We start from the raw sequence: 25074 nt of genomic DNA on the forward strand, positions 1-25074 counted from the left end.
AGAGGTTCCTAGTATTACGAGGAATCAATTGGGAGGAGTAGCCCTGGAAAATATATGAGGTCATTATCATGTGGTTATGAGTTGATGTTATGTGATTATATTATGTCTATGTTATGGATAGGCTATACCAAGGGATACATCAGCGAAATGAAATCAGTGTGGTCTACGACATGCTAGGATAAATATGGATGGCAGAGAGAAACTAGAAGGAAGGTTTCTTGGTAGAGACAGTGTGGTTTTGGATTTGTGGTACTAATGTTGTGCATATATTGTATATGTTGTACATGTTCCTTTTATGATGTTGTGCGCATGTGGTGTTGTGTATATATAGTGTGTGTACATGTTGTTATGAAATGTTATGTACAGGGTGGTACAGATAGTGTTGTGTGAATATTGCATATGTAGTGTTGGGCATAGATGGTGCTATGTACATGTTGGATATGCGACGTTGTGTGCATATGGTGTTGTGCACACGTTGGATATGCAATACTATGTACATATGATGTTATGTACATGTTTGATATGCAATGCTATGTACATGTGGTGCTACGTGCATGTTGTATAGGTGGTGCTATATACATATGGTGTTGTGTGCATGATTGTACAAGTGGTGTTCTAAACATGTGGTGTAGTCATGGTATCATGAAATGTGTATTCATTGTATTGTACTCTGTGTACGTATATGTATTGTGTTGCACATCGGGTGTAGGTGTATGTATTATGTTGTGTTGTACACTGGGTGTGTAAAAATTCCCATTGTAGATCACCAAATAATGCAATATACTAAAGAAAAATACTTGATCTACTTTTACAAACAAACTTGCAGAAGCTTAATCGATTTTGAGCAAGATCAAATATAACACATATAACAGAGAATGAGAAAGAAATCACACATGAACACAGAAGAATACTCTGGGGAAAGCCTCAGCTAAAAACTCCAATCTTTGTATTATCATACAAGTGGAAATATGTCCAGATTACACAAAGCTTTAGCTCACAAGCTATCCAACTCTCAGTACAATCCCTCAATGCTACTCATAGACTGAATAGACACAACATATGCCTTCCTCCAGTCCTCCAAGCCTCCTATTTCCTTGCGCAGTTTCTCCTGGGTCCTTTGGCTGCCACCTGTGTGAATTGACCTCTCACACAACTCACCAAACTCAGAAGTAACTGTGCAATCTCTAAGGAATGAATTCCTTCTGCATGCAAGAGATATCCTCAATGGAATATTCCTGCAACTGATAGTACACTGTCCCATCATCTGATCTCAACTGGGTCTCTGACTGAACTGACATGCATGAGTTATTTATGAGAGAATATTCAGTTATCTGAAGTGCAACAGTTACATGCATGCATGCATTAACTAACTGAACTCACAATTAGTTCCACAAATTGTTGGAACTAATCTAACTGGACTTAACTCAGTTAACTGAGCTAACTAATTACAACTCAAAGTACAACTCATCCTGATCTCCTTAATCAAGGGATAACTTCCTCAATCAAAGGGGAAACTGTTGCATGTCTTCACATAGACTTCATGTTTGATTTTCTACAACTAATTAACTCAAGATGAATTAATTAATTATTTTACAAACAACTGCTAAGATCAAATTCAAATTTTAATTCTCAATTTTAGTTCAGGGACTAACTGAAATTGGAATGTATCCTGAAATTATATTTATATTAGTGCTATTTTTAGCACTTCTATTTTTAGCATTTATTGTTGCTATTTTCAACACTCCCTCTCAACAAGAAAGGGATTATCAGTCACCCCAATCCTATCTCTATGGAACTTGAACTTTCATTTTGACAATGCCTTAGTCAAAATATATGCATCATGTTCCTCGATCGAAACATACAACAACAACATGATCCTCTTCACCACACAGCCTCGAAGATGATGACACCAGATATCAATGTGCTTTGACTTGCCATGAAATACTGGATTCTCAAAGAGTTTGATACAACTCTGATTATCGCAATAGATCACAGTTGGATCCATCCTCTGACCAAAAAATCCAACTAGAATCTTCCGCATCCAAATGGCCTCACATGCCGCCTAAATGGCAGCCATGTATTCAGTCTCTGCTGAGCTAAGTGCAACTGACTTCTATTTCCTACTGTACCAAGCAACTGCAGCTGAACCAAGGTTGAAGATTCCTCTTGAAGTGCTCTTCCGGTCTGATGAACTCCCTGCCCAATCTTCATCTGTGAAGCCCTGAAGCTTCACTCCCTCTATCCGTCTGTACCACAATCCATACTGAGATGTGCCTCTGAGGTATCTCAGCACATGCTTTGCTGCCTTCCAAAACAGCTTGGTAGGCTGAACCATAGCTTGACTCCGCTGGTTCACCGCAAAGCACAAATCTGGTCGTGTGTTCACTAGATACAGCCATGAACCCACAAGCTGCTGATAAACAGTAGCAGCTACTACCTCACTTGATGTAGCATCCTCCTTTCTCCAGTTACTAGCTAGAGGAGTCTGCATGGGCTTGCACTTCTCCATGTGGAACCACCTGAGTATCTCATTGGCATACTTGCCTTGAGACACAAATACTTCCCCATCTTTCTGCCACACTTCCATGCCTAGAAAGTAGTGCATAAGACCCATGTCTTTCATCTCGAACTCTCTTGCAAGGTCATCCTTGCAAGACTTGATTAGTTGATCATCACCTGTTAATATTAGATCATCAACATAAAGAACAATGATCAATGGCTTACCTTCTACCATGATGTGGTAAAGGTTTGCATTTGCTTCACTCTTGGTGAAGCCTAACCCGGTGAAATAGTTGTCGATCCTAGTGTACCAAGCACGAGGTGCTTGCTTCAACCTGTACAAAGCCCTCTTGAGTTGGCACACATGCGACTCGCGATCAAAGGTCTTAAAACCTTCCGGCTGCTTAATGTACACCTCTTCCTCAATCTTCCCATTGAGGAACACAGTCTTCACATCCATCTGATGGATCTTCCAACCCATCTGAGCTGATAGTGCCAACATCGATCTGATAGATGAGTACCTTGCTATATGAGCAAAAGTCTCATCCTATTCTATCCCCTTGACCTGTGAGAAACCACGGGAAACAAACCTTGCCTTATGTTTCTCAACACTACCACCAGCTGCTTGCTTTACCTTGTAAAGCCATCGGGAACTCACCACTGACTTGTCCTTCGGTCTTTGGAAAACATCCCAAACATAGTTACGAATGATAGAGTCATACTCCTCTACCATTGCATCAACCCAAACTGGTTGCTACACTGCTTCCTTAAAAGAAGAAGGTTTGGTCTCTACACACTCCCCAACTAGGGCCATGTAACCAGTGTATCGCTCGGGTGACCTCCTTTGTCTACGCTGAGAAGATGGCTATCCCACATTCTCTCTCGCATATAGCATCCACTTGTCAACTTCCCTTGAGCGTTTCCGCCCATCTATGGAAGACTCAGCATGAGTGAATGTCTCCACTCCCAGATCCTCTGCATGCGGCTGCTCCGCATCAGTCTAAGGCTCCTCCTCCTTAGGAATTGAAAGTTCCTCCTCAGCATGCAACTTGAGCTCCCTCTCAAGTGATACTCGCATGGCTTTTTTCTCGTCGAACTTCAGATCTCTGCGTACCACTGTCCTTTGACTGGTAGGCAAGAACACCCGATCTACCTTAATCACTCATTTGTTCAAATTCAGAAGAAGAAAGCTTTGAAAATGATACACATAACACTAGATAAACTTACAAATAATCAGAGAAGCACACCATCAAAACATAAAGCCACATGGATCCCAAACAATGCTGCAAAACCCTGGTCTTTCCTTAGCCAAAAATGCAGAAGTGAATATACAATAGAGTGCCAAGATTTTCCCAAGAGTAGCACTCAACCGCCTATCATCCACAAGGCAATGGATTGGCAGAGTCTTCCAACAAATCTTTGGTTAATATCATTAAGAAGATGCTGGAAATCAACAAGAAGAGTTGGCATAAGAAGCTGGTCCATGCACTTTGGGCAAATCGTGTGAGTCAAAATAAATCCATTGGTATGTCCCCCTTTGAGTTAGTTTATGGAGTTGACACAGTGTTCCCTACCTCTCTTGCAGCTCCGGTAGTCAAACTTCTTCAAGAGGCTGGTAGTGAAGAGGATCCAATGTAGAGAAGACTAAATCAAATGATCCACTTGCAGCAGACACGGGAGGATGTTTTTCAAAACACATTCAAGTTGTAGGAGAGAATTAAAAAGATTTATGACAAAAAAGCAAAGGCGGACACATTTCAGTTGGATGATGTGGTGTTAAAGTGGGATGCAAGGAATGAGGAAAAGGGCAAGCACGACAAGTTTGACAATCTCTGGAAAGGTCCTTTTAAGATTGCAGCGTACCGGGGTTAGAATGCCTTTCTTTTGAAGGAGATGAACGAGGAAGATTTTCCAGGAGGGCCGGTCAATGGTTGGCTGCTCAAGCGATACCTTTTCTAAGTTATTTCTGTTGTCATCATTGTCATTGTAAATACCATTTTATTTCAGTTTCGCTACAAGTGTGTGCTGTGATCTTTTCTTCAGTCTGGGGCCCGAAGTGAAGGCTATAATTCTGAAGAAAGATTTCAGTTTTGAGTTCAGTTTGTCGAGTCAGTTTTTCAGTCATTTTAGTGTTATTATCGAGTCATTTTGAGTCAAGTTTCAGTCAAATAAATTGAGTCAGAAGTCTTGTATTGTTTGTCGAAATAATGACTCCATAGCCCAATGGACGAAGCCACTGCCTAGCTCTTCTAGAGATCTGTTGTTCTTGGCACCTCCAAGGAGCTACCATCCCCATTGGAGCCAATGTTAGAGTCGGTCTGGTCATCCCTCTGTCAGAGATCAAAACTCTTTTTGCATTTCATGTTTAGGTGTCCCATCTCTCTTGACCAGTTTCATTTCGTTAGGAGCATGCCATAAATCTGACGGAAGGGCTTTTTTCATTCATTCCCCTCATGCTTTGCACTGCTGGCTCAGGTCTGTCCATCAAAATCAAATCTTAAAAGTCATTTGCAGTCCTATTGCAGTTTCTAGGTCATAACAGTCATTTTAGTCATTAGGTCTAGGGTTAGTCAATTTGGTCTTCGACAAAGTCTAATAAAGCCAGCAGGCCAGAGGGAGGTCCTTGATAAGTTGTTATTTCAAAAGATTTTTATCGTCATATAGATGGATTATGACTTTTCTTCAAAACTCTGTTTTGAAGACAAGTCGACATTTTGTTATTTGTAATAATTTTAAAAAATTTTCAGTTCTTGAATTCTTCAAGTGCAACCCTGGTCTCCTTTGCCAAATTCCATGATAACTATCCCTGCAAAAAATTGCCAAGAAATTCATCATTTCAACCAAAAATCAAGGAGGAAACAAAAAGTCAGAGTTCTATTAATTGTGAAAAAGTGTCAATTGCAAAACATTACAAAAATGGGTTTTGGAGAACCAAAAATCAAATTGATGTCTTTATAAAGGTTTTTCCATGAAGATGAAAGTCATTTTGCATGCCAAGGTTGGAGAAAAGCATTTCAAGGCGAATCTGGGTGAGCAGTGCGTGTTTTGGAGAGAAATCGTTTGCAACTAACCGGCGCGGCGCACATAACAGGTGGCGCGGCGCACTGGGAGTTTCTGCCCAGTGTTAATTTGAACGGGCGCGACGCACAGAGGGAGCGCGACGCATATAGTCCAAGCCCGATATTGCATGAAACTTCACCAAATTGCTCACTCCTTGCATGAATTTGTCAGGTAGGGCTGCTATTTTGACATTGCTTCAAATTTTGTGATAAGTGTTGGTGGTTTATGGGTGGTAGCGGTCAAAACAAAAATCCAAACCCTCCCTCTAAAGTGCCTTCAAAGGAAGTTTGTTGTAGGTTCTTTAATCTTTGATTTGTCACCAAGGATTCTCCTTTTCCCCCATTTTTTCCCTTGTTTCCTCATTTCCTACCCCCCCCCCACTAAGCTGATCAATCCTACATTACATTTAAATCCCAAAATCCCAAAACCCTAGCCCTTATAAAAATCTCCTCAACCCTATACAACTAATCCCAAACCCTAAACCTTATTCCCATATATAAAATCCCCCTCCTCTCCCTAATTAAATTTATTTCAATATTCCCTAATCCCCTACTATTTTCCCCTTCCTAACATTCCCTGGTTGCATTTGTTTTTCCCCTTGGTGGCAGAATCACAACACAATAGTTTTTTACATCAAAAAGAGCAGTCCAAGTACAGTTTATATACAACAACATCTTGTCTTAAAGGTATTTTGTCCAGCAGTCACGACATCTGAGCATTCATCGGACTATGAGGTGGAAACCCAAAGTGACTCTCCCTTGGAAGAACAGGCACCCCAGAGGCCTCATAAAAGTGGCAGACATGTTAGGGAAGAACCGACCACCCTTACAGAATTGCAGGCCTGCCCTCTTGCTATGTAGTGTTTTCAGCATCAATCATGCTTTGAGTTTTGTCAAAAGGTGGCCAGTGTCCAATTTCATCATGAGTTGGCTCATCTTTTTGTGTTGCACTTGCACGGAGATCAGGCTATCTTGGCTGGTGTCACCTTCACACTTACACTAGAATCTGTCTCATTAGCAACCGGTATACCGAATATTGGTGAACCATGGCACAAGAAACAAAAGATTGACTAGCAGCATTATGAGCCATACATTAAAACCAGTTTCTTGAGGCAGCTCAAGAGAGTGTTCCCATTCCGGTATCTGAAAGATGAATATGCTCCACTAATGAGATTGATCAAGAAATATTTTAGCTATGAGGGACGTTTCTCTTGTGTTTATGCTTATCACATCAGGTTGCTCATGCATTTCACCAGGGTAAGGATGATGAACATTCCATATTTCATTCGCTGGAACATAGAGAGGATGACCACCTTTATACAACATAAAACCCCTCAACAACAACTTAACAATGTCTATCATTTTGCTCTTATTAAGATTTTGGTGGTTCATCAGCTTGGATTGCAGGGCATCACTTGGGATGATTTCATCTCTCGTGACTTCTTTAGAGCTTCACGGGGAGTATCAGAGGTTAAGCATGAGGTAGAACCTTCCCATCAGTATGAGCGCCATGAGACTGCTAGTGTGCCGGTTTTCATCACATATCAGAGAGGCACCAGACATTTGTTTGCAGCGGCAAAGCGAGTGTTATCTCCACCCGGGGTGGAAGGGGCCTTGCTTCCTCCATCAGCATCACAGGTACAGGACAAAGGCAAGAGGCCAATGCAGGATGAGGGGCCTTCAGGTGAGCCATCAGGTGAACGAGAGACCAACTTCATTCTCCTTCATGATGATGATACAGATACGGGTCCACAAAGCGCCAAACTTAGAGAGATCATCCAGGAGCAGCAATCAGAGATCGAAGCCTTATCCCTTGACTTGGAGAGGGCTAAGTGGACCATGAAATACTTGGAGCAGAGGAAAAAATAGCTTGAAGATCAGCAGGCAATCATGGAGCTACAAAACATTCGTGAGCATTGCCAAGCTGCACAAAGGAGAAGAGTTGAGCTCACGTCATTGGAGCAAGAGATTAATGAGGATCGGGAGGCCAATCTCGAGAGAGTTAACATGCACCTAGAGAGGCTGTTGGATAAGGCTGAAAAAGACCATGCACTGCTGAGACACATGGCTTTTCACTACATGGCACGAAACAAAGTGTGCAAGGCCCGAATCAGGAATTTGAAGGCAAAATTGAGGAAGGCAATCAAGAAGCAAAAGAGGCAAAGGGAGCTCGATTATCTTCAGATATTGGCTGAGACCTCTTTAGCCTAGCATAACACTTGATAAGGAAGCTCCAGCCCAAATTTCAAGAAATTTGGGGCATTTTTGGTATTTTTGGAAATTTTTGTGCAAAAAACAAGGTTTTTCTCCCTGTGCGTTGCGCCACGTGGCGCGCGCTTACGATTGGAAGCTCCAAATGCAAAAAAGTTTATAGTTTTGGATTTTTCATGAAAAATCATGACTGTTGGTGCATGGACAAGAAGTTTGGGCAAGTTTTGAGTCCTCAGGAGGTCAAAAACACCCTAAAAATGACCTCTCTGCCCCTAATTTCACACACAGGAAGCAGTCTTGGGAGATTGAGGTTTTGGAGGGGCAAATGGGCACCAAATTCAGAAATTCCACTTGGGTTGGAAAGTAGATAGGCAGGGCTTTCCAGCAAGCACACTTGGGCTCAATTTGGACTTCAGGAAGTGCCTCAAACTCAGCCTCAAAGTGGCGCGACGCATACAGAAATTGGCGCGACGCACAGAGGTTTTTTGACCAATTTTCCACCTTCCAGCTCAGAAATTCGGCCAGTTTGACTAGTTTTGCTTTGTGATGTAATTTTTGACTTATCTTGATGTAATTGGGTGAACATGATGTAATTTTGACACTTAGTTACTTGTTCTAGAGGATTCATTCACCAAAGAGTGAAAATTTAATGAATGAATCAATTTCCTACCTTATAGAGGCAAGTTGTTTTGATTGCCTAGATTTTAGTGCTTTGTTTAGAATTGGTTGAAACAACTCCTAGAATGATGAGCTCGACCCCTAGAGGCAATGGAATGGGTTGGGCTAGTCTATATCATGTATTTTCTAAGTCATTGTCAGGGTTGGACTCTTGGGAAAAGCTTGGCACTCTATTGTACATTGTATCTCTGCATTTTTGGCTAAGGAAAGACCAGGGTTTTGTAGCACTGTTTGGGATCCATGTGGCTTTATGTTTTTATGGTGTGCTTCTCTGAGTAATTGTAAGTTTATCTAGTGTTATGTGTATCATTTTCTTGCTTCTTCTTCTGAATTTGAAACAAATGAGTGATTAAGGTGGAATCCATAACTGTTATGCTCTGCCTTTGAATTTGTTTAAATTTCCATGTTTTCATTTGTTTAAGGAGAATTCTTGAGACTCTCTTGCTCTCCTTAGCTCCTCACCAGTATGATCTATCCATCTCACTTGCTTTAAAGCATCAAAACGATTGCCTTCCTTGCCCCAATCAGACCTCTGCAGAAACTGTGCCTCATCCCCGAGCCCAAATTTGCCTTTCCCATTTTTTCAACAAAACCCTCAAAAACTCAAATCAAATCCTTTGCACTTAATACCTAGCCTAAGATCAGTTGCAAATTTAGTCATCTTGAGCCTTATCAATTACCTTTTGCCGAGATTGACTCAGAGAGAGCCCTCTCCAGTCCTCATAGGGCTAGCTACGAGGCTGAGTGTGGTTTGATGTGGACCTAGAACCTTGTCTTTCAGCCTGAGACAAATCTAGGCTCTAACACACTGCAAAGCACAAATCTGGTTGTGTGTTCACTAGATACATCCATGAACCCACAAGCTGCTGATAAACAGTAGCAGCTACTACCTCACTTGAAGTAGCATCCTTCTTTCTCCAGTTACTAGCTAGAGGAGTCTGCATGGGCTTGCACTTCTCCATGTGGAACCACCTGAGTATCTCATTGGCATACTTGCCTTGAGACACAAATACTTCCCCATCTTTCTGCCACACTTCCATGCCTAGAAAGTAGTGCATAAGACCCATGTCTTTCATCTCGAACTCTCTTGAAAGGTCCTCCTTGCAAGACTTGATCAATTGATCATCACCTGTCAATATTAGATCATCAACATAAAGAACAATGATCAATGGCTTACCTTCTACCATGATGTGGTAAAGGTTTGCATTTGCTTCACTCTTGGTGAAGCCTAACACAGTGAAATAGTTGTCAATCCTAGTGTACCAAGCATGAGGTGCTTACTTCAGCCCGTACAAAGCCCTCTTGAGTTGGCACACATGCGACTCACGATCAAAGGTCTTCAAACCTTCCGGCTGCTCAATGTACACCTCTTCCTCAATCTTCCCATTGAGGAACACAGCCTTCACATCCATCTGATGGATCTTCCAACCCATCTGAGCTGATAGTGCCAACATCGATCTGATAGATGAGTAACTTGCTATATGAGCAAAAGTCTCATCCTAGTCTATCCCCTCGACCCGTGAGAAACCACGGGCAACAAACCTTGCCTTATGTTTCTCAACACTACCACCAGCTGCTTGCTTTACCTTGTAAAGCCATCAGGAACTTACCACTAACTTGTCCTTCAGTCTTTGGACAACATCCCAAACATAGTTCCGAATGATAGAGTCGTACTCCTCTACCATTGCATCAACCCAGACTGGTTGCTACACTGCTTCCTCAAAAGAAGAAGGTTCGGTCTCTACACACTCCCCAACCAGGGCCATGTAACCAGTGTATCGCTCGGGTGACCTTCTTTGTCTACGCTGAGAAGATGGCTATCCCACATTCTCTCTCGCATCTAGCATCAACCTGTCAACTTCCCTTGAGCGTTTCCGCCCATCTATGGAAGACTCAGCATGAGTGGATGTCTCCACTCCCAGATCCTCTGCATGCGGTTGCTCCACATCAGTCTGAGGCTCCTCCTCCTTTGGAACTGAAAGTTACTCCTCTGCATGCAACTTGAGATCCCTCTCAAATGATACTCGCATGGCTTTCTACTCGTCGAACTTTAGATCTCTGTGTACCACTGTCCTCTGACTGGTAGGCAAGAACACCCGATAGTTGTGGGGTGTATCAGTGTACCCCACAAGTATGCCCAGCTCAGCTGTTGGATCTTGCTTCTTCCGGGCATCTTGGGTCACATGTGAATAAACCGATGATCCAAATATCCTGAAGTGACTCACATCTGGTCTCTGCCCAGAAAAGGCTTCCGTTGTTGTCTTCATTCCCAATATACGATGCAGGCTTATGTTCTGCAAGTATATTGCTGTATTGCATGCCTCAGCCCACAAATGAAGTGGTAGGCTTTGATCATGCATCATTGCTCGAGCTGCTCCCACAATCGATCTATTCTTCCTTTCGGCCACCCCATTCTGCTGTGGGTTATGGGGTGCCGTCAACTCCCATTTAATTTCTTCTGCTGCGTAGAAGTCCTTAAACTGTTGGGAGTCATACTCTCCATCATTGTCGCTACGCAAGGCCCTTATTTTCTTTCCAGATTCTTTCTCTGCCAAGGCTTTAAACTCACAAAATCTTGAGAAGGCCTGATCCTTCTTCTGCATAAAGTAGATCCAACATCTACGAGAAAAATCATCAATAAAAATAACATAGTAACTTTGTTTAGAGGTGGAGGCTGCAGAGAATGGTCCACACATTTGTGTGAACTCGCTCCAAGATTGCTCGAGCTCTACTATCTCGATCCTGAAAGGAATATTTCGCATAATTACCTAAGGTACAACCTTTGCATGTATCCATCTACTCCAGTTTTCATTTGGGAAGTTCGGTAGAAATATGTTGCATGATCTTCAAGGCCCCATGGTGCAAGTGGACCAATCTTCTATGCCATAGCTCGCCAACATCTTGGCTCTGCACCAACTCTGCTTTGGAACTCAATGAAGCACAATCGTCTACCTCTAGCTTGTAGAGATTCTTAACTCGAATCCCAATCCTCTTGGTCTGTCCATTGCTGATATGCCTCAGGAATGCCTTTCCCTTACTAAAGACTACATCATAGCCTTTGTCTTCCAGCATAGTGATGGACACAAGATTCTTCTTCAGAATCGGTACATACTTTACATCAGTCAGGGTGAGAGGAGGTCCATGCTCCCTCTGAAACACAACCGTACCTTCACCTAAAATATGGTACTTTCCATCATCGCCCATCTCGATCCGCATCTGGAGATCCTTCTCCTCCAAGGTACTGAAAAGATTCTTGTCACCGGTCATGTGGAATGAAGCTCCACTGTCCAAGTACCAAACACATCCCACCATTGATGAAACCATGCATGTGATGAGGGAGAAATCCAATTCAAACTGTGAGGCCAGTGCCTCACCATCTGATCCCTTCGAGGATCCCTTCTTGGATTTCTTTTGTGGACAATTCGTAGCATAATGGCCCACCTCATGACAATGAAAGCATCTCACTTTCAATTTGTCAATATTCTTCCCACCATGGGAAGAACTGGATTTGGAATGGGACGTCTTCCATTTCCCTTTCCTCGCCTTACTCGCTATGGCTAGATTTTCTTCATCATCTTGCTTTGATGAACATCCATCTCTGGTGCTTCTTCTTATCTCCTCCTGCCTCAGATCTGACCAAAGTCGTTCCCAATCTGGCAATTTCTCTCTTACATTTACCGAGTCTTGGTAGCTATGCCAGCTCTTAAAAAGATTGAGGAGAGCAAGACTCACCATGTCATCATTGAATGTCGCGATCCCTACACTTCCAAGCTCATCCCTACAGGTGGTGAGCTTGTTCAGATATGTAGAGATCGTGTCGCTCTTTTCACACTTGATTTTTCGAAGCTTGTCTTTCAGCGCCAGCTTCGTCTGATTTCTGTTGTTCTGATATAGATCCTTCAATGTTTTCCACATTGAAAACGGTGTCTCCTTCCCATGGAGACTCGAGACTATGTGGTCTTGAACTCCCTCTAGAAGGATTCTCCTCGCTCTAGCCACACATTTCTTCCATTCCGCCAATTCTTGGGCATTAGCAGCTGCTGGCTTGGGGACTTCTTGATCAATGAAGTCCTTCAAACTATTTTCCTCTAATACCGCTTCCATGCGATCCTTCTAGGCTATATAATTCGAGTTGCCATCAAGGGCATACTCGAGTCTCAAACCGTTGAACGCCATTGGTGAAATTTGAGATGTGATAAGAATTTAAATTCTATAATCAAGAACTTCAAACTTGGAACTTCTCCCTTCTTTGTATACTGTTCTTCACTTTGATCACCTTTGCTCTGATACCATGTAGAAATTCCCACTGTAGATCACTAGATAATGCAATATACTAAAGCAAAATACTTGATCTACTTCTACAAACAAACTTGCGGAAGCTTAATCAATTTTGAGCAAGATCAAATAGAACACATATAATAGAGAATGAGAAAGCAATCACACATGAACATAGAAGAATACTCCGGGGAAAGCCTCAGCGAAAAACCCCTATCTCTGTATTATCATACAAGTGGAAATATGTCCGGATTACACAAAGCTTTAGCTCACAAGCTATCCAGCTCTCAGTACAATCCCTCAATGCTGCTCATAGACTGAATAGACACAACATATGCCTTCCTCCAGTCCTCCAAGCCTCCTATTTCCTTGCACAATTTCTCTTGGGTCCTCTGGTTGCCAACTGTGTGAATTGACCTCTCACACAACTCACCAAACTCAGAAGTAACTGCGCAATCTCCGAGGAATGAATTCTTTCTGCATGCAAGAGATATCCTCAATGGAATATTCCTGTAACTGATAGTACATTGTCCCATCATCTGATCTCAACTGGGTCTTTGACTGAACTGACATGCATGAGTTATTTATGAGAGAATATTTAGTTATCTGAAGTGCAGCAGTTACATGCATGCATGCATTAACTAACTGAACTCACAATCAGTTCCACAAACTGTTGGAACTAATCCAATTGGACTTGACTTAGTTAACTGAGCTAACTAATTACAACTCAAAGTACAACTCATCCTGATCTCCTTAATCAAGAGATAACTTCCTCAATCAAAGGGGAAACTGTTGCATGTCTTCACATAGACTTCATGTTTGATTTTCTACAACTAATTAACTCAAGATGAATTAATTAACTCAAGATGAATTAATTAATTAATTTTTACAAACAACTGCTAAGATCAAATTCGAATTTTAATTCTCAATTTTAGTTCAGGGACTAACTAAAATTGGAATGTATCCCGTAATGCTATTTATAACAGTGCTATTTTTATCACTTCAATTTTAGCATTTCTTGCTGCTATTTTCAACAAAGTGTAGGTGTATGCGTTGTATTTCAAGTATAGGTGCATGTATTTCATGGAGTTGTATGTTGTGTGTGGTTGTATTTGTGTGACGCACACTGTGTGTATGTGCACATGGTTGAGGATAAGGCATTGGGTTTAGGTGTGGAAACCGATCTAGAGTGTGTATGGAATAAAGACAAAGGTAGAAGCTAGTGATTGATTAAAGGATAAGTATCAGTATTTTATTTTAGTTTTATTATGATATGTGATCTATGATTCTGGTTTATGATTGTTACATGTGATTTATGACTTTGATCTATGATGGTTTTGTTTTGAGCTAACCTAATGTGATATGTCTGTTAGCGCTTGAAATTTCACCTAAGGCTGAAAAAGGTAAACTCCAAGGCAACATCAAACCACTTAGCCTCGTAGCTAGCCCTACGGGGCAGGAGAGGGCTCTCTTCGGTCTATCTCGGCAAAGATCTTCAACGGGCAGAGATAACCAATAAAAAACACTGATTTTAGGCTAGTAAACTGATAAAAGGTTTGATTTGGGATTTTTAGGGTTTTGGTGGAAAATCGGGGAAAGGCAATTTTGGGTGCGGGGATTGGACACAGTTTTTGCAGGGGGTTCTTTGGGGCAAGGTAGGAGACTGTACTGATGCCTTTGAATTAAGTGAATGGATAGGAATGACCGGTGAGGAGCTAAAGAGAGAAAGAAACCTTCAAGAGTTCTCTTTAGACAGATGAAAACATAAATATTAAGCAAACTTAAAAGCAGAGCATGACAATCATGAATTCTACTTTAACACTTCATTTGCCTAATTTGCAGAAGGAAAAGTAAGAAGATGATTCACATAACAAACTTACAAGTACAAAGAGAAACACACCATCAATACATGTAGCCACAGGAATCCCAAAAAGGACTGCAAAACCCTGGTCTTTCTTCCTTTGCCAAAACTGCAGAGATACAATGAGTAATACAATAGAGCTTTCTCCCTCAAGAGTCCAACCTCTCCAACCTCTGAAAATGACTAAGAAAATACATAATATAGACAAGCTAACACATTTCCTTGCCTCTAGGGGTCGAGCTCATCCTTCTAGGAGCTGTTTCAACCAATTCTAAACTGAGCACTAAAATCTAGGCAGTCAAAACAACTTGCCTCTATAAGCTAGGAAACCAATTCATTCATTAAATGTTTGCTATTTCATGAATGAATCTTCTAGAATAGGTAAATAAGTGTCATGTCAACATGAAAATACATTAATTACATCAAAGAGGGTGAAAAATCCCATCACAAGTCAAAACTGGTCAAAGCTGGGCGAATTCCTGAGCTGTAGATGAAAAATTGGCAAACTTTCCCAACAGGTCGCGCCCTGATCCTGAACAGGTTGCGCGCCTTTGGAGCTGCTTTTGAAGCACTTCCAGGTGTCCAAATGAGGCAAAAGTGGGCTTGTTGGAAATTTCTGGATGTCTACTTTCCAACCCAAGTGGAATTTCTGAATTTGGTGGCCATTTGCCCCTCCAAAATTGCAATCTCCCAAGACTGCTTCCTGTGTGTCAAAAAGGTGGCAGAAAGTCATTTTTTGCTTGTTTTTTGACCTTCTGGAGGCTCAAAACTTGATGAAATCTCTTGGTAATTGCTGAGCAGGTGTATCTTTGCATGAAAAATCCAAAAATGCTGAGTTTTCCCGAAATGGATTTGCCCTTCGAACAGGTCGCGCGCGGCGCACGACCTGTTGGGGAGGAAAACTTGTGTGTGGCACAAAAAATTCACAATTGACAAAATTTTCTCCAAATTTCTTGAAATTTGGGCTGGGAGTCCCCAATCAAGTACCATGCTCAGTCAAAGAGGCTTTGGCCAAAATTTGGAGTGGATCGGGCCTTTTTCTCCGTTTTATTGCTTTGCTCAACCTCCTTGGATCTGGCGATTGTATTTTTGACATTTTTCTAAAAACATGACACCTGTGTAAAAAGTGAAGGAGGTTTTTCTTCTTTGGCATGTTGTGGACAAAGACCTCTCTCAGTTTTCCAAAATTCATCTTTGATTGCTCTGAAACATCTTTTGAGTGAAACTTATCCCGATGTGTGAAACAAGGAATTTTGTCGAAATGAAGCGAAATGAAGGGGATAAGAGGCTTCTAAATTCTTGAGGAAATTTTTGGGAGTAGGGAGGGATGTTAGGAAGAAGGGGAAAGTGGAATCGCGGAGATCGAGTGAGGGGAAGGGGTCCAAAAGGGCAAAACACAGGCCCAACCTAGAAAATTGCCAGGTTGTAGCAAGAAACTAGGGTTTGTGCAAAAATGAGGAATTTGGCGGATCTAAGGGATGGGAAGCATTTAATAAGGTACTTTAAGGATAGGGGAAGGTGTATGAACATTATGATACAATTTTTGTTGATGATTTGGCCGTCCAAGAGAAATCGCCTTTCAAAACCCTAGGAGAGGGAAATGACCTTGCCTAGGCGCAACTGAAGCATGAATAAGCTGTAATGGAACTTGACATGATGATAACAGACATATGAATGATGATAGACTCAGCTGAATACTGACATAGACTAACATTTGGGAAACTTTGAAAAGAGTGAGAGCAAACCCTAGACCTAATGCCTAGTGACCAAATTTTGCTTGAAGACTCACTGAAATGACAAAATTTGACCTTGACACTTCAAAATCACTTTGTAAGAGCTTGTTTGATCACTGGAGGAAGGTTGGAAAGACTGACACTAACATTGGCTCCAATGGGGATGGTAGCTCCTTGGAGGTGCCAAGAACCGCAGACCTCTAGGAGAGCAGACCAGTGCTTTCAACCATTGGGCGATGGAGTCATTATTTGACAAACAATACAAGACTTTGACTCATTTATTGACTGAAACCTGACTCAAGCCGACACAATTATGAAACCAACATGACTGAAAACTGACTCATAAATGACTCATAACTAACTTAACGAAAACAAGAACTTACAAAGCTTATTGAAGGGCAGTAGTCCATCAAGATTTGAAATCATGATGACAACCACCTTGTTTCTTACAAGACAATATACCATCAAACTATATCAAAATGCCAATGCAACCAATCAAGCAGATGCCTTCTTGATTGATTCTCCTGATTAGATCTTCTGGTCAACAATACAAACCTATCACTGGGCATCCAAAAACATAGTTGACCATGACTGCAACAAAACACTGTAATAAAAACTTTCACTGCTGGCTGCAACAAACTTGCTAGAGGATCGTAAAAAACATGAAGATTTGCCATTTCCACCTCCTGCTGAAAGATCAAGGTGTCCTTTGTTTCAAATTCTGATCTACCTTCATCATGTGCTTCGGTAAAAGTATGCTCCTGGTCCTCAAAAAATTCTGAACAAGTAGATGAGCAGATCTCCTCTTGAAATAACATTTCAAAACATGAGACATATGAGGAAGAATCTGAAATGGAATCCTGAATGGTCTGATCTTTTGTAGTTTGAATATATGGTAAGTCATCCTCATATGATATGATAGCCAGATTCTCATTACATTCATCAATCATGAGAAAAGAAATTTCAGATGTTTCGTGAAACCCAACACTAACATTTCTATCAGCTATCATAGATTCATCCAGAGAAACCTTTTCACTTACTTGAACGAAGATCTTGTCTTGTTTTTCACAGAGGCAATGAACTACCTCCTCATGAAGATCTAGTGCTGGTGAGATGAGAGCATTTAGGTCTGCTACTCCATTTTCTTCATTTGAGGCAGCCGCGACAATACAACTCTCTTTTATGAGATCCGGAACAACATGTTTTGCCTCATCACAATTTATCTCCCGATCTGATTTATCATCATCACTTTCTGAGATTGGAACATTACTTTCCTGCGTTACCTGCATGCTGTCTTCTTCTATGGACAGATCTGAAACAACATTTGCTCTTTCCTCATTTTCAACCATATGGAAATCTTCAGCCTGCTGATCTTGACAAGTATCCTCTAAGATTTCTGTGTGCTGCTGAAATGGATTCTCATACAGAGCCTCCATAATCTCAACGTCCATAAAATTATCATCTTCATAAAACTTCTCAAGGCTTTCAATAAAACTATAAGCATGCTTGCAACAGTCTTGAACTAAATTTAATGATGGATAAGAGTCCATATATCTTTCAATGAACATAGCATGAAAATCCTTTAAACAGTAAATACAAGCAGGCGGCAAACTTTCATACCATGATTGGGCTTTATCTTCCAGAGTGGCCAAGAATATCTTCATCAAGCAATCTTCAGGAAAATCAACCTTCAACTTGCGAATATGCATGTGAAATCTAACAAGATGTAGAGCAGCGTCCTTCCTACCATCATCTTTAAATGTAGGCAGATTCCTTGACCAATCTACCTTTGGAATTTTATTTGGAAAACCAGGGATGTGATCTCGGCTCATGGGAGCATATCTTCTTGTGATTCGGTCCATCTTGAAAATCTCACAGCTACTGATCTCTCTGCAGTGAAGTCACCATGAAGCACAGATTGCTGGATTCTTGCAGTGAAAGGAGTCGCCAAATGAATGATTTCAGCCTGTGAGTGTCTGATCGTTGTCCACCATCAACAATCAGATCTGAACTCGATACATGTACTGGGGTAAAATGCAAATGAAGTGCTGTATTCACAAGCTCACGGAGATCGACTGAAGCAGCGTTTATCTACTTGCGCTTATGCAAAGCAAAAGTGTTTCGAAGGCTACCTGGCATATCTTCAGACTCCGTCTAAGCCTTATGAAATAAACACATCAATCAGCAAACAATTTGTTCTCCCCAGTATGGTCGCCAATATGTTAGCGCTTGAAATTTCACCTCAGGCTGAAAAAGGTAAACTCCAAGGCAACATCAAACCACTTAGCCTCGTAGCTAGCCCTACGGGGCAGGAGAGGGCTCTCTCCGGTCTATCTCAGCAAAGATCTTCAACGGGCAGAGATAACCAATAAAAAACACTGATTTTAGGCTAGTAAACTGATAAAAGGTTTGATTTGGGATTTTTAGGGTTTTGGTGGAAAATCGGGGAAAGGCAATTCTAGGTGCGGGGATTGGACACAGTTTTTGCAGTGGGTTCTTTGGGGCAAGGTAGGAGACTGTACTGATGCCTTTGAATTAAGTGAATGGATAGGAATGACCGGTGAGGAGCTAAAGAGAGAAAGAAACCTTCAAGAGTTCTCTTTAGACAGATGAAAACATAAATATTAAGCAAACTTAAAAGCAGAGCATGACAATCATGAATTCCACTTTAACACTTCATTTGCCTAATTTGCAGAAGGAAAAGTAAGAAGATGATTCACATAACAAACTTACAAGTACAAAGAGAAACACACCATCAATACATGTAACCACAGGAATCCCAAAAAGGACTGCAAAACCCTGGTCTTTCTTCCTTTGCCAAAACTGCAGAGATACAATGAGTAATACAATAGAGCTTTCTCCCTCAAGAGTCCAACCTCTCCAACCTCTGAAAATGACTAAGAAAATACATAATATAGGCAAGCTAACACCTTTCCTTGCCTCTAGGGGTTGAGCTCATCCTTCTAGGAGCTGTTTCAACCAATTCTAAACTGAGCACTAAAATCTAGGCAGTCAAAACAACTTGCCTCTATAAGCTAGGAAACCAATTCATTCATTAAATGTTTGCTATTTCATGAATGAATCTTCTAGAATAGGTAAATAAGTGTCATGTAAACATGAAAATAAATTAATTACATCAAAGAGGGTGAAAAATCCCATCACAAGTCAAAACTGGTCAAAGCTGGGCGAATTCCTGAGCTGTAGATGAAAAATTGGCAAACTTTCCCAACAGGTCGCGCCCTGATCCTGAACAGGTCGCGCGCCTTTGGAGCTGATTTTGAAGCACTTCCAAGTGTCCAAATGAAGCAAAAGTGGGCTTGTTGGAAAGGTCTGGATGTCTACTTTCCAACCCAAGTGGAATTTCTGAATTTGGTGGCCATTTGCCCCTCCAAAATTGCAATCTCCCAAGACTGCTTCCTGTGTGTCAAAAAGGTGGCAGAAAGTCATTTTTTGCTTGTTTTTTGACCTTCTGGAGGCTCAAAACTTGATGAAATCTCTTGGTAATTTCTGAGCAGGTGCATCTTTGCATGAAAAATCCAAAAATGCTGAGTTTTCCCGAAATGGAGTTGCCCTTCGAATAGGTCGCGCGCGGCGCGCGACCTGTTGGGGAGGAAAACCTGTGTGTGGCACAAAAAATTCACAATTGACAAAATTTTCTCCAAATTTCTTGAAATTTGGGCTGGGAGTCCCCAATCAAGTACCATGCTCATTCAAAGAGGCTTTGGCCAAAATTTGGAGTGGATCGGGCCTTTTTCTCCGTTTTATTGCTTTGCTCAACCTCCTTGGATCTGGCGATTGTATTTTTGACATTTTTCTAAAACCATGACACCTGTGTAAAAAGTGAAGGAGGTTTTTCTTCTTTGGCATGTTGTGGACAAAGACCTCTCTCAGTTTTCCAAAATTCATCTTTGATTGCTCTGAAACATCTTTTGAGTGAAACTTATCCCGATGTGTGAAACAAGGAATTTTGTCGAAATGAAGCGAAATGAAGGGGATAAGAGGCTTCTAAATTCTTGAGGAAATTTTTGGGAGTAGGGAGGGATGTTAAGAAGCAGGGGAAAGTGGAATCGTGGAGATCGAGTGAGGGGAAGGGGTCCAAAAGGGAAAAACACAGGCCCAACCTAGAAAATTGCCAGGTTGTAGCAAGAAACTAGGGTTTGTGCAAAAATGAGGAATTTGGCGGATCTAAGGGATGGGAAGCATTTAATAAGGTACTTTAAGGATAGGGGAAGGTGTATGAACATTAGGATACAATTTTTGTTGATGATTTGACCGTCCAAGAGAAATCGCCTTTCAAAACCCTAGGAGAGGGAAATGACCTTGCCTAGGCGCAACTGAAGCATGAATAAGCTGTAATGGAACTTGACATGATGATAACAGACATATGAATGATGATAGACTCAGCTGAATACTGACATAGACTGACATTTGGGCAACTTTGAAAAGAGTGAGAGCAAACCCTAGACCTAATGCCTAGTGACCAAATTTTGCTTGAAGACTCACTGAAATGACAAAATTTGACCTTGACACTTCAAAATCACTTTGTAAGAGCTCGTTTGATCACTGGAGGAAGGCTAGAAAGACTGACACTAACAATGTCTATACATGAAGATTTGGTCAAAGATGTTAGTTTGACTTGTTGTGACAGGACGTAAATAGGATGGCAAGTGTACTTATTGATGAGCTACCAATGAGGTATGATTTGAAGTTATTTCAATTTATTTTAATCTAATGGAACTTATGTGTTTGGTACAAGAAGCACGGAAATGCCTGTTTGGGTGGTTGAACTAACTACAAGAATTAGCAACTGTAGAAAAAGAAATTAGAATAGGTAGTAGTATGCTGGTAAAGCACTTCAGGTACAGGGTCGTTGTGGGACACTAGTACTCAATAGTGTCCATTGATTTCCATGAGAATGTTATGACTGGTATGATGGTTTTAAGGCAGGGATATGCCTTGTTTTTTGTATCTTTCGATGCGAGGATTCCTTGGCAAGGGATGGACTGCCTAGGATGGGGATGCCAACGGAACTTGGAAGGTGTGTGACTGAACGGAAGGGGGTGACTGCGTTTCCCCCGGGACTATGTAGCAGAGAAGGAAATGGCAAGGGTTATATTTGTTTTGGTCATTAGAATTTCCAGATGGAATCAAATGCACATTGGTAGTGTGCCCTAGAACAATGAGCCGCTAACTTTTTACTGAGAGAGAAAGTGGTGTTGTAATGTACCGCTGGACATTGGATGCAAATTTGACCTTGTAGTGGATTCTGGACTTCCTGGGAAGGAGGTGAATCCTGGTATTACTTTGAGGGTGGAGGTGTGAGCCTCTGGAATCCCTCGTTATGAATGCAGGCCTCAAATCCATTTAATTTGTTGGTTGAGAAAATGTGCATATGTGTGTATTATTGTAAATACGGTATCAAGCTGCTTTAAAAAGCTCCATAGAAAACATGGTTATATGCTGGGTGAAGAAAATGTGTATGTGTATATGTGGTTATTGTAAATACCGTAATGAGTTGTGTTATAAAGCTCTAGTAAATGGTATGATTGTCACGTTTCAACAATGGTCATTGTAAATACTGCAACGATTTGTGTTATAAAGCTCCATGGGCAATATGTTTTGCTTATAGCAGCCTTGTTGGTTATAGGTGTCATTAAACACTGAAGACAATGTTCCCCCAAGGGGGGGGGGTTCTGTAACAACCTTGATGAAAATTCCATATAAAGACATATAAGGCCACGATGATGGGACACATATTCCAAGTTGAATGGTGGGGAAAACACCCTAGTGGGTGCTCATTCGGTTTATTATGGCTAAAGGAAATTGGAAAAGGCAATGGCTAAGGCTTTTGAAAGGCAAAATGACATTAATTGGCTTTTATTTATAAAAATAATGGAAATTAGGGAAAAGGAAGGTGAAAGGTCACAGGTTGCATGTGAGGAGGAAGTTGAAGGAAAATAATGGAAAATGAAGAAAATAGAGGCCTCATTGATAAAAAGGCTTATGAGGATCAGTGGGCAAGGCTTGGTTAGTGTAAGCTTGGTCAGTTCAATTTTGGAGTTCTCTCATTATTCTCTCTCTCTCTCTCTCACTATTGGGCACTTAGATTTTTCTTAGAGCACTCTTGGAGAGTGTGGCATACTTAGATTTTGGAGCAAGAATGCAAAGGAAGAGTAGGAAAGTGCAAGAGGACACCGGGATCAGCAACTACAACGTTTTTTTCTTGCATGTATGTTTTCCTCACTAGTTTTGGCATGCATGTGGTTTCTTGGTTACGATCTGTCATTGGCATGGAGGATTTCTTGGATTGACAATGGATTTGCTTATCCTTTCGATTTCAAGGATAATTATGGTCGTATGGGTTCATTTCTTTGTTTTTATGGTTGGTTCTCATGTTTCCTTAGCTTGGGTTGAGTTACTAGTTCCTGGATGCTTGGTTGGACAAGCTCTTTGGAAGCCCTATAACAACTTGGGTTGAGTTACTAGTCTTAGAAGCCTTGGTCTGACAAAAACTCTAGAAGGCCTGTAACAACTTGGGTTGAGTTACTAGTCCTGGAATCCTTGGTTGGACAAACGCTCTGGAAGCCTTTGGTGGGTTGAGTTACTAGTCTTGGAAGATTTGGTTGGACAAACTCTCTATAAGCCCGACAACAGCTATGGTTTGAGTTACTAGTCCTAGAAGCCTTGGTTGGACAAATTCTTTGGAAGCTCGACGACAGTTGTGGGTTGAGTTAGTAGTCCTGAAAGTTAGGTTGGAACAAACGCTCTGGAGTCTTTGAAGGCGTGGGTAGATACCAATGTAATGATGGTTTTTTGATGTCCGACTGTGAGGTGGAATCACTGTTTGATGGGTTGAGGTGGTTTGGCCTCTGAAAGCCCTCGATGGTTTTGATTTATGTATTTTAAGAGATCCCACATTCATGCTTGGAATATGGCACCAGGGTGACGGATGAAGAGATATTTGGCTCAACCATGTCTATGGTTGGGTGGAATGTTGTAGTCCCATACTAGGTTGGCTTTTGCATCATAAATATGAGGTTATTTATCCTTATTGTCTCATGAGTATTATACTGGGTTATATCTGGAGTATACGACTATTGTTTCCTTGATATTTCTGTTGTTATTATGATGGTTATGAATATGTATTATGGCAGTGGCTATGTATGGATCCCATCATGTTTTTACTTGTATATGAATGAACAATGTATCTATGGCTTAATGGATGAAATTACAGCTAAAGTGATAAGGAAACAATGCCTCATAGTGAATCTCAGATAAGTATGAGACCCCTATGCTTAGATATGTCATTTACACCTGTAGATTGCATTGATGCCAAGTGTTTGACAGAATGTCAGTCCCGGTTGGGGATGGTCAGGCCTAGTCTTGGAGTTAGTTTTTGGTTTATTAGTCTTGTCATCATGTGTTTAATGGATTCTAGAAGTTACAACAAGTTCTGGGCAGTGGCCAAAATTCTAGGCTTGAAAGTGCCTTAAATTCCTCAGACTCTGGTACAGGTTTGTTGGAAATAGTCCCTAGATGCAGGCATGTAGGCTTGTGGGAGTGTCCAGAGCTCTCTGGACATTGGCATGCCCATAACATGGGAGAATCCAGAGGTTTAATAGCTTAAAAACTTAGTGGGACCCAGGGGTTGGTTAGCAGAAAGGTTGGGATGGTTCCTAGGAGTCTTATTGCTGATGTTGAAGGTCTGTATGGTGTGTTTCCATCGGTTCCACTTCCTTAACGTGACTTAGGAGGTCGAATCATATCATATTAACTTATCATCACATGTTTACCTCGGTTGGCCAATTTCTTGGGTAGATGTGCGAGGAGGGTGTTATAGAGTGGCATCATAGCATGGTTCTCCCCTCGGATTGGATGTGTCCAATAGAAACACACGATCCACTTGCACATGGTGACATCACTGCAACCATGACCAACACCATGCATATGCAACAAGAAAATGGACAACAAGTCCAATTAACACATATGTAATCGATGTGAATACATGACCAACACACATTGCCCAACCAGTCCAAGGGGTGAAAGATGCTCTGAGACCACTCTGTAACCCCCTCCTCTCACATTTACCAAAGTTAATCGGTCTGCTAGGGTAAACTCTTGACAAGAGGATACTGTGATCTAATTGAAATACCTATGTATAGTTAAGGAAGTTTAACCGACAAAACAAAACCAAACTGACCCTCCACACATGCTACAAAACCTCTACGAGCCAACCAACCTTTCCAGGTGACCAACCCCTGAGGTAGCTTAACATTTTACTGACCTAGAGCCTTAGTCACTCCCATGACATGGGAATGCATGAGACTAGGACCCTCTAGTCTCTCTCACAACAAGGGAATGCAAGTGACTGGGGTATTTTTCAGCTAGTTCTAAGCCTATGACCCTAGATTCTGTGCCATTTTTTTTGGGCCAGGACTCAGGCCACTGCCCAGAACTCCATGAAACTTCTTGAAATGAAATATAACAACGGAAAAATGATACTAATGCAAATACTTGAACAAAGACTTGACTGGATCCCTACTAGCCAAGATGAGCATTTCATCAAACATGTTACAAATATGCATTCTACGGGTCATAATAACTAATCTGAGCATATGGGTCTCATACTTATCTGAGAATCGCTAAGAAGCATTGATGCCTTATCACATTAGCTGCATTATCATTTATTAGGTCATATATTCATTGTTCATTCATTTACAAATCAAAACATGATGAGAGCCATACATCATCACTGTCA

Source organism: Pinus tabuliformis, chromosome 4_2 (genome assembly GCF_031772625.1).
Source record: "Pinus tabuliformis cultivar Carrire ecotype Pingquan chromosome 4_2, CPIR1, whole genome shotgun sequence".
Lineage (NCBI taxonomy): Eukaryota > Viridiplantae > Streptophyta > Pinopsida > Pinales > Pinaceae > Pinus > Pinus tabuliformis.